Raw genomic sequence first — 11,047 nt, 5'->3', positions numbered from 1 at the left:
TTTTAATTTAGAATTTAGAATTTAGAATTTATAATTTAATTTCTATTTTTGAATTTTAAATTTTTAAGATCGTTTTCCTTTTAGCTTTCCCTGGATCATAGCCTCGATATGGTCTATCGAGGTAGTGTATTTGATCCTTCAGAACCCAGTATTGGCCAAGTCTAACTTGATTGATCAATTTGGACTTGGGGACCCATGCTTCGACTGATTTACTACTTTGTTTGTTTATTAAGGATAAATAAGATTTATATTTCTTTTTACTTTTATATCCCAGCCCAGTTTTGTTGTAGACGGCTCTTTGTGTCCCAAGAATTAGGTCCAAATTCTTGGATCCCAGAGAAAACCGTTCTAAAGTATTTTTTAAATCTTTTACCTGATTTTTCAAACTAGAATTTTCTTCCTCAAGTTTTTGAACTTGAGTTGAATTTCCAGTTTGAACTTGATCAGGTAAGGAATTAGTGTTTGTCACTTCTTTAAGGACAGCTACTTCCTTTAGAAGTGATTTAATCCTAAGGTTTGACTTAGCTAGTTTGCGAAGTAAGTAATTAACTAAATTATTAAGCCTTGGAATACTTACAGTGGAGTCTGGCCCTTCTGAAACGGATGTGGATCCGTGGCTTTGCTCGGACTCGGCTTCTGACTCGCTCTCGCTCTCGACGATCTGGTCCCGGGCCATCAGTGCGAGTAGACTTGTTTGATCAAGTTCATCGTTGTCGTCCTCCGAAGAAGATTCGTCCCAGGTTGCCTTCAGGGCCTTCTTTCTTCTGTTGGTGCGGTTAGCACTAACGGTCTAACTCAGGTTTTGATGAATGATAAATCAGGTTAAGTTAGGTTCGTCGTTATCTAACACTCTGATCGAGTGTGCAGGATAAGTCCAGACAGGTCGACGGGCTGACCGGATGTCTGGCACGAAGTCCAAGCGGGTCGACGGGCTGACCGGACGCTTGGCGAGAAGTCCAACTAGGTCGATGGGCTGACCGGATAGCTAGAGAGAAGTCCAAGCGGGTCGATGGGCTGACCGGACGCTTGGCAAGAAGTCCAGCTAGGTCGACGGGCTGACCGGATAGCTGGCGAGAAGTCCAGACGGGTCGAAGGGCTGACCGGACGTCTGGCAGGTAAGTAAGGTAAGTCACTGGAGGGGAGTGACTGCGAGGACGCGTTCCCGGGAAGGGAACATTAGGCGTCGATCCGGCTTAGATCCATTTCGGATATCTAAGTCGAGATCGTGACTAGATTCCGGTTTCAGAAAGACGGAATCTAAGTCATACTTCTTATGTCAAATTTATAAACTGTGCTAACACTCTATTTTGCAGGATATACATTGTTTATTTGTCTCGGACTAACCTTGTCTTGCAGGAAAGCTGGTTTCAGGAAAGCTACTTCTTATGTCAAAATTAACAATTAATAAAAGGTTAAAAGATAAACCTTTAAGGAAATATAATTCAAACAATTTAATTAATTCAAATTTAAAAATAAATAAAAACTTAAACTTTAAAAATAAGCTATTAAAGAAAGATAATTAACCTAATAAAAGCGAAATTGAAAGAAAATTTAAATATTAAAAACATTCTCTTAAAGAAAGATAATTTGACTAATTTAATTAATTCAAAATTAAAAACTTGAATCTAAATTACAAATTAAACATTGAATTTTAACCAAAACTTAACTATAATAAATCCAGAACTAAAAACTAAGTTAATGGCCAATAATTCAGGGGGAGGCTCCAGAATAGCTGGCACCTCCAAAACTAACCTACCCGATAGGGTAACCATAACCAACCTACCTGACAGGGTAATTAGGACTAGTTAAAGAGGGTTCAAGTTTAACTTGAATCATGGTACTGGTGAAGTTTTTTGATGATAGTACGTTGGGGAAGCTTGGGCATCGCATGTCTAGAAAGATATGGCTTCAATCTGGTGCATTTGGCCAAGTGGAACCGACCGAAGCTACCTTTAAATGGATCCTAACTAGTTAGACCAAGGTTTAGTACTAAGCTCCGTGGATAGGACTATTCGGAAAACCTCGAAAGGTTGGTTACTTCTAATGACGTCCAAGTGACTCACCAAGCTTAGAAGTTTATCCGAAGAATGCCTATTTGTTGAGACCAAAGCTAAACCTGAATCTAACATAAGTTAAACCAAACTCTGTAATAAAATCTAATTCATCTCACAAAATTATAGGTTTCCCTGATTGATAATCTAGATCGGGTGAGATGAATAAGAATTAAATTAATTAATTTTCAAATTAAATTAAAATTTGAATTTCAAATTAAAATTAAAATTTTGAATTTCAAATTAAAATTAAATTTTGAATTTCAAATTGAAAATAAATTTCAAATTTCAAATTAAAATAAAATTAATTAAAATTTGAATTTCAAATTAAAATTAAATTTTGAATTTCAAATTAAAACTAAATTTCAAATTTCAAATTAAATTAAATTAAATTAAAATTAAATTTTTTAAAAAAATTTATTTGAAAAATTAAAATTAATATTTTTTAACTTAAAAATTCATTTTAACCCAAAAATTATTTTAACTTAAAAACTTATTTTAACCTAAAAATTATTTTAACTTAATTATTTAAAAAAAAACCTTTTAAAAAAAAATTTCTTTTAAAAATTACTTTTAAAAAAAAATTTAAAAACTATTTTAAAAATTCTTTAAAAACTCATTTAAAAATTCTTTAAAAAATTATTTTAAAATACTTTTAAAACTCTTTTAAAAAATTCTTTAAAAATTTATTTTAAAATTCTTTAAAAACTCATTTAAAAATTCTTTAAAAAAAACTATTTTAAAAATTCTTTAAAAACTCTTTTAAAAAATTCTTTAAAAATTATTTTAAAATTCTTTAAAAACTCTTTTAAAATTTTTTTTAAAAAAAAAAAACTATTTTAAAAATTCTTTAAAAACTCTTTAAAAAATTATTTTAAAATTCTTTAAAAACTCTTTTAAAAATTCTTTAAAAAATTATTTTAAAATTCTTTAAAAACTCGTTTAAAAATTCTTTAAAAAATTTTAATTCTTTAAAAACTCTTTTAAAAAATTCTTTAAAAATTATTTTAAAAATTTTTTAAAACTCTTTTAAAAATTCTTTAAAAATTATTTTAAAATTCTTTAAAAATTCTTTAAAAACTATTTTAAAAATTCATTAAAAATTATTTTAAAATTCTTTAAAAACTCTTTTAAAAATTCTTTAAAAACTCTTTTAAAAATTCTTTAAAAACTATAATAAAATTCTATTAACTTAAAAAAAATAGTAAAAAATTATTTCTATAAATTATTTTCACTTTAAAAAAGTTTTTTTTTACTTTAAACTCATTTTTAATCTTAAACATCATTTTAACCTTAAAATTATTTTTTAATTTAACTTAACTGAAAATTAAATCTTAAATTAAAACTTAATATTGAAATTACAATTAAAATTAAAAATTTTAACTTAAACTTAAATTAACCACTAATATTAATTTAAATCTAAAATCAAAACTGAATCAAACGTATGTTAATTGACATAAAACATATTATAAAAATCATTTTAAATTCTTTTTAAATGCTGTTCTAGAAATCCCTTTAAAAAAAATTAATAAATAAATAATAATAATTATTATTATTATAACTAACACTTTCATTGACCAACTCAATCAGGTAATATGAAATTTAAATTATTTCACTAAGTATTAAATTATTAAATCAAGTAAAATCTAATCAATAAATTATTGATAATTCTTAACTGTTATTGAATTAATAAAATCCTATCTTATTTAACCTTAAACTAAAGTTAAGCGAATCTAAAATTAATTAATAATTGATTAATCAAATTCAAATAAATAGTTATACCAAGGATACAGAGATAATAACATAAGTGTTACTAAATTAGACAAATGTGTTAGGGCTTTGAAATTTAACACAACTAAACCTTAGTATTAACTTAAAGGGGAGATATTAAATTAAGGGGAGTAACAAATTCAGGGGGAGGTTCAATTTTTTCTTTTTTTTATCAAACTTTCTATTTAAATCCCCTAGAAGAATTAATAAATTAAGGGAGAGTAATAAATTAAAGGAGTATCTAATTCAGGGGGAGGTTTATTTTGTTAATCTCCTTAAGTGTTATTTTTTTCTCTTTAAAATATCTTTAGAAAATTCTATCCCAATTACTTTGAAAATCTTATATTAAATATTCTTAGTAAATATTTTCAAAAGCTTTATTTTAAATATCAGGTTTAGGGGGAGGATTAAATCAATACTTATCACCTAAATTATTTTCTCCACCTTAAAATTTTTTTTGTTTTTTTTAAATTAAATTGAATCTCAGTGTTCAAATTTAAAGGTTTTACAAACCTAGTCAGTATTGAAAAGTAGATTTTTTTTCAAACTTAGTTTTGAAATCCTTAATCTTGAGAACTTAATCTTTATAAACCTATTCTTGAAAACTAGTTTCTCTAAAACTAAATTCTTCAATTTGACTTTATAAACTAAGGCTTTGAAAATTGAATCTTTTGCAAACTCAGTCTTGAAACTTTGATTTTGAAAACTCATGGTTGAAAAGTGTTTCAAAGTTGAAACGTATTTTGAAAATTTAAACCTTGAAATTTTGGTTTTAATAAATCATGTTTGAAAAGTGTTTTAAAAGTTGAAACTTACTTTGAAAATTTGATCTTAAAATTTGTAACTTATAACCCCATGTTTGGAAATTAGAATATCTAAACTTAGCGTTCCTAAACTTAAGCTTGAAAATTAGCTTTCAAAAATTTCTCTTAAGTTTACAAAGTCAATTAATTTTGCAGATATTATCTTTCAAAATTACTCAAAATGTACTAAATACTAAGTTATGTTGCTAAATTAGCTATTTTCAAAACTTAGTTATTTTACAAAAGTTAAATTACTATTTAAACTCCCCCAAGTTACCTTGACATTTTTTTTACAAGTTTTACTTTTTCTGCATTCCAAAATTACTTGGCTTATGTCCGTATTTGATGAATGCCAAAGGGGGAGAGATATGTGGTTAAGTTAGAGCAACTAAATGCAAACTTGAAAAACTAACTTAAAACCTTAAAAACCTCGAAAATCATGCTTGATTTTTGCATATATTTATCACTAACTTAACCAGGTTGTCATTCCATCAAAAATGGGGAGATTGTTGGTGCGGTTAGCACTAACGGTCTAACTCAGGTTTTGATGAATGACAAATCAAGTTAAGTTAGGTTCGTCGTTATCTGACACTCTGATCGAGTGTGCAGGATAAGTCCAGACAGGTCGACGGGCTGACCGGATGTCTGGCATGAAGTCCAAGCGGGTCGACGGGCTGACCGGACGCTTGGCGAGAAGTCCAACTAGGTCGATGGGCTGACCGGATAGCTGGCGAGAAGTCCAAGCGGGTCGATGGGCTGACCGGACGCTTGGCGAGAAGTCCAGCTAGGTCGACGGGCTGACCGGATAGTTGGCGAGAAGTCCAGACGGGTCGAAGGGCTGACCGGACGTCTGGCAGGTAAGTAAGGTAAGTCACTGGAGGGGAGTGACTGCGAGGACGCGTTCCCGGGAAGGGAACATTAGGCGTCGATCCGGCTTAGATCCATTTCGGATATCTAAGTCGAAATCGTGACTAGATTCCGGTCTCGGAAAGACGGAATCTAAGTCATACTTCTTATGTCAAATTTATAAACTGTGCTAACACTCTATTTTGCAGGATATACATTGTTTATTTGCCTCGGACTAACCTTGTCTTGCAGGAAAGCTGGTTTCTGGAGAAATGTGGTCCGGACGCCCGGAGGGGATCCGGGCGCCCGAAGGTCCAGGCGCCCAGAAGGGATCCGGGCGCCCGGGAGGCGATGTTTATCCCGATTACGCGTCGCCACGTGGAGCTCACCGGTTGGACCTGCCACATCTCACCAGGGCGCCCGGAGGGGATCCGGGGCGCCCCGAGCCTCATATAAAAGGAGGGTCAGAGGGGAGCTTCAAAAATGAACTGATAACTCTTCGACTGCTAGTCCTGCTGCTCTACACTCCTACGACGCTAGCAAAGCTCCGACAAAGTGCTCCTTCTTCTTTGGTTAATTTCCTTGTCGGTATTGCTTTGTTTCATTAGCATTTCTTGTATTCCTTTTGTAATCATATTCGAATTGCTAGTGATTGCCCAACGAAAGTGGTCAAGGACCACGGGCCTTCGAGTAGGAGTCGTCACAGGCTCCGAACGAAGTAAAATCAACTGTGTTCATTTACTTTTCCGCTGCGTACTTTTACACTCGAGTTTTCTAATCGATATTCACCCCCCCTCTATCGAACGATCACGGTCCTACATCTTCTTTGCTTTTTAGCCTCCTTTTGATTGGGACAGTTGGCTTTGATATGCCCCTTCTGATTGCACCCGTAACAAGTGACTTCGAACTTTACCTTTGAGTTCGGTTGGGCCTCCTTGGATTGAACTGCCTTCTTCAGATCTTTCTTGTTGAAGCTCTTCTTCTTCTTGTAGAGCTTCTTCACAAGATTCACGAGTTCACTGGTCAGTTCTGTTGGTGCAATATCCCTCAGGTCAAGGTTGACCTGGGTAACCAAGCTGAGTCTTGGTTTGGGTTTAGATGTTTGACAATAAGATATTGATTGAAGAAGAGTCAAGTAGGTCAAGGTTGACTGGATACTTGACTGGGAAGTCCTAACTGGGATGTTAGGCAAAATGAAAGACCTAGTGAGTGAAGCTAGGCAGTATGAAAGTCCTGGTGAGTGAAGCCAGGCAGAAGAAAAGTCCTGGTGAGTGAAGCCAGGCAGATGGAAATCCTGGTGAGTGAAGCCAGGTGAAAGTCCTAGTGAGTGAAGCTAGGCAGATGGAAATCCTGGTGAGTGAAGCCAGGTGAAAGTCCTAGTGAGTGAAGCTAGGCAGATGGAAATCCTGGTGTCACGCCCCCAGAGGAGTCCTTACCGAAAAATTTCGGCAGCATCTCCCCTGTACGGGTGACAATCTGAGGCATACATACATACAAAATACATCAGCCACATACGGCTGGAATATATATACACAACCACGCAGTTATATAATCAGCCCACTCGGCTGGATCAGAAATAAACACAACCACGCAGTTATATGATATATAGTAATCAGCCCACACGGCTGTACTAAAATCAACGCAGCGGAAATCACAATCAACGATCACAAAACACAAATCAACTGACTGCGAGCCGGCTCGGCTTGACACAATAATAACAAACCAAATACAAGAGAATACAAATATATAAACAAGTACAAAACCCAAAATACACATAACGTAAGAAATACCGAAATCGTAAAGTCGTCCTCGAATGTGACGCGGAACTGGCGGACAGGATCTCCAGGCGACTCCATAACTCCTTTACCTGTTACCTGGTGAAATTACCAATATGCGGGGTGGTGAGTATACAAACTCAGCGGGTAATAGACAGATAGTGCATGAGTTTAGTAAAACAAACTAGAGATACAAAGGTATACAGTCTCGTATGGAAATAGCAGATACTACAGTGATATCATAATAAGTGTCCATACCTGAAACCATATCCTAGGCTAGTGGTAGAAGGTAAAGTGTAGCAAAGTCATGCTACAGTACTGCTCATAACTACATGGTATCATGTGAGGTATATACATATCAACAGTAGGTAGGCCAGTGTCTAAACACATATCACAGGTATAAATCTCAACCTATGTAAGCATAACAGCATAAATAAACAACAGCAGTATAATCTAGCAACAGCAGCATAGATAAGCAACAACAGCATAAGTAAACAACCAGCAGATATAATAACAACAGCGTATGTACGGATGGTCACCCCGCCCACCTCTCTGCACCACGACCCCTGTATGGTCGAGAGGCCGGATCGATGACAAACTGTACCACCCAAAGGCCGCCACTACTCTCGAGTGACCGGATGGACAGGTGCATAGTAGCTGAATAGCTACGTCTGTGACGGGGGTCCCTGCTGCCGCAACTCCAGCCGCCACTACCCATGAGTGTGCGGACAAGCGGCACGCTCCAGCTACCACTACCCATGAGCGGCCGAGCGTGCGGCCCAGGCCAACGACCGTCTCAACCACAAGGGAGCCAAAGTCGTCAGCTATGCATGCAATGACATGATGCGAAAATGCAGCAGTCATCATATATATATAAACAGAAACAGGTATGCTACATGAAGCCAGCATGCTCAGCAAGGTGTGTAAATAAACAGAAATCAAAGCAGGTAAACATGGTATCAGGTGTCCATATATCCAATACCTACTATCTAATGTCTGGTATCTGGTATCCAATACCTAGTACTATAGTATCTGCTAAATATCATGAATAGCAACAAGAGACTGTATAGATACATAAACGAGTAGCTCAAAGATTGAGTGGAAGTATCAAGCGCAGGAAAAATAAGAGTGGAGTCAAGATAAACATAGTAGCCAACTAAACATATAGCTCATGCACTAAGATCAATGTGCTAAAGAGATAAAGCAAGAAGTACCCGCCTTTATACGTAGTGCGTGTCAACCGTCTTCAACAACTCCAGAAGATCACATCCAACTCGGATCCTACAAATACAGGATACGAGACAAAACTAAGGATCTATAATCAATGTATCAACTATCAACAAACCTAAACCGATTCAACCTCTTTATTCACATACTTCCATTTAATCCAAGAAAGCATAATCAACCCATCCAACTAATCCAGTCAAATTTAATTCCATCGACAACTAAACATCATGAATCGAACATGCATAATTCTCCGCATAATCCATTTCTAACTACCACATCTGACAATCCAACCAACACAACTAATTATTCGTTAATCAGGACACCACAAATAAAAATCTAAATCAGAAATGGATACATAACTATATCCACCCCACACCATCAACCAAAATCAATCAATCCATCACAAGACTACAAACCAATCTCCAAACACACAAATGAATCAATCATATCTCACAATAAACTTAAATTAGCCACCCAACCACCACAAGAAATCTGAAATCAAACTCCATCAACCACACATGAACAACAAACTACAATATTCAAATCGGTCCAAATCCAATTAACAACGGTCTACCCAAATACTCACCAAATTCATCCATTAATCAATCCAATGCTATTTAATCAACACATCACAACTGAATCCACAACTTCTAATCAACTATCAAGCTAAACATCATAAATCCAATACACTTGAATCAATTTCTATTCCATAAATAAAAATCCATCATGTATCAACTAATCTACAATTAACACATCCATCCACATACTTCTACGGGTTAGCAACAATTAAGCATCCAACTAACTAGATAAAGAAAAACCATCCAAACAATCTAATAATTTTCCCATTCCAATCCTCTTACCTCTTCTTCTTCGGCATCCAGAAATTGATACGGATCAGACGGAGTCAGCCACAAACCATCGGCGATGTGAAGAGCGAAACCAAGCGAAGCCACTGCCTACCAAACATCTACCCCCAATCAACACTACATAAAGATCAATGTCCAAATCTACTGCCAAGTTTAACTAATTACCTTCAAGAATTAATCCAATTCCATAAACTCCTCTCGGATGAATGCTACTGCTGTGATCATGAGCAAAGGCGGCAATGAAGACCAATTTCACTCGGCACCACCCAAAAAGGCAACAACACACAAGAAATCAGCGAAAGGAAAATGCAACAATGCCTCTCACCTGGCCATCAGTGTTGCTGTCCTAACCTCCCTCGAACAGGCATCGTCGGCTAGGGAAAGAAACCAGAGCTTGAGGCTGCTCATGACAGTGAGGTCGAGCCCTGCCCTAGCCTTGGCGATAAATGCCCCAAAGCAGTGGCCAGCGGATGATGCAGGCTCGTGGTCGGAAATGGCAACTTGCGGAGGAAATCCGACTAGGGCAAGCAACAAGAAGCACCGGTGGTGAACGGATCAAATGATGACAGTAAGAATAATAGAGGAGTAAGGGATTTGATTGAGTGCACAACCTCGTCATCACCAAATCTCCCATAGCCGGCGGTGAATCGATGGCGTGACAAGCCGACTCCCGAAATGGACAGCTGCTCTTTTGGTCGGCGACGAAGACAAGATGAAGAGGCGATCACAGCAAGAGGGGCGGAGGAGAAGAGGAAGGGAATCGGGTGGAAAGGGTTCGGCGTCGGCAAGATCAGGAGACGGTGCTGCAGCTTCAAGGTCGCTAGCACGTTGCCGGCTGAGGACTTCACCGGCGGCGATCGAGTGAGGAGGAGCTGGTCACGGCAGCGTGAAGATGAGAGGGGAGGAGGAGGATCGGCGCGTTTAGGGGAAATAAAGGATCGGTGGAGGAAATAGGATACCTAGGTTTAATAAACTTAGGGTTTACTTTATTAAACCATAAGTGAGTTCTTTAATCAACTCCCACTAAAATGGTGTTCCAAACAGGCTTTTACCAAGCCCATGAATGTATCCCCCCTAAATACGTCATAAAAGCTCCAATTAAATCCCAGAAAATTTCTAAAAATTCCTGAAAAATCCAATAAGATTATTTGTCCAATAACCTTATTATTTAGATACTATTTGGGTGCTGTATTTTACACCTGGTGAGTGAAGCCAGGTGAAAGTCCTAGTGAGTGAAGCTAGGCAGATGGAAAACCCTAGTGAGTGAAGCTAGGTGAAAGTCCTGGTGAGTGAAGCCAGGCAAGGGAAAATCCAGATGGATCAAGGATGATCGGACATCTGGTACTGAGAAGTCCAAGTAGGTCAAAGGATTGACTGGATACTTGGCATGAAAGAAAAGTCCAAGTAGGTCAAAGGGATTGACCGGATACTTGGCACAGAGAAAAGTCCAAGTGGGTCAAAGGGATTGACCGGACACTTGGTAAGGGAGTCCTAGCAGGTCAAGGGAGTGACTAGATGCTAGGCATGACATACCAACAGGATGTTGGTTTGGGAGGTTTGGGACTTGGTTTTGGACAAAAATCAAGTGCTGGATCGATCAGTGGATCGATCCAGGCTCTGGATCGATCAGTGGATCGATCCAGACCTGTCCCAGCGAACAGAGAGCCTCTGGATCGATCCGTGGATCGATCCAGAGGTCCCAATCGATC

General features: G+C 36.9%; 1 long non-coding RNA gene across 1 annotated transcript; it reads right to left on the bottom strand.

Moving 5' to 3' along the window:
- Positions 1–9,411: 9,411 nt before the first annotated feature.
- LOC122053577 lies at positions 9,412–10,216 on the bottom strand. Its single transcript, XR_006132248.1, has 4 exons — positions 9,950–10,216; positions 9,664–9,856; positions 9,504–9,553; positions 9,412–9,428 (listed from the first exon to the last, which is right to left on the bottom strand). It is a non-coding gene; the product is annotated as an uncharacterized LOC122053577 (long non-coding RNA).
- Positions 10,217–11,047: the final 831 nt, after the last annotated feature.

This window comes from Zingiber officinale, chromosome 3A (genome assembly GCF_018446385.1).
Source record: "Zingiber officinale cultivar Zhangliang chromosome 3A, Zo_v1.1, whole genome shotgun sequence".
Taxonomy (NCBI): Eukaryota; Viridiplantae; Streptophyta; class Magnoliopsida; order Zingiberales; family Zingiberaceae; genus Zingiber; species Zingiber officinale.
This window is presented reverse-complemented; position numbering and strand designations above follow the sequence as displayed.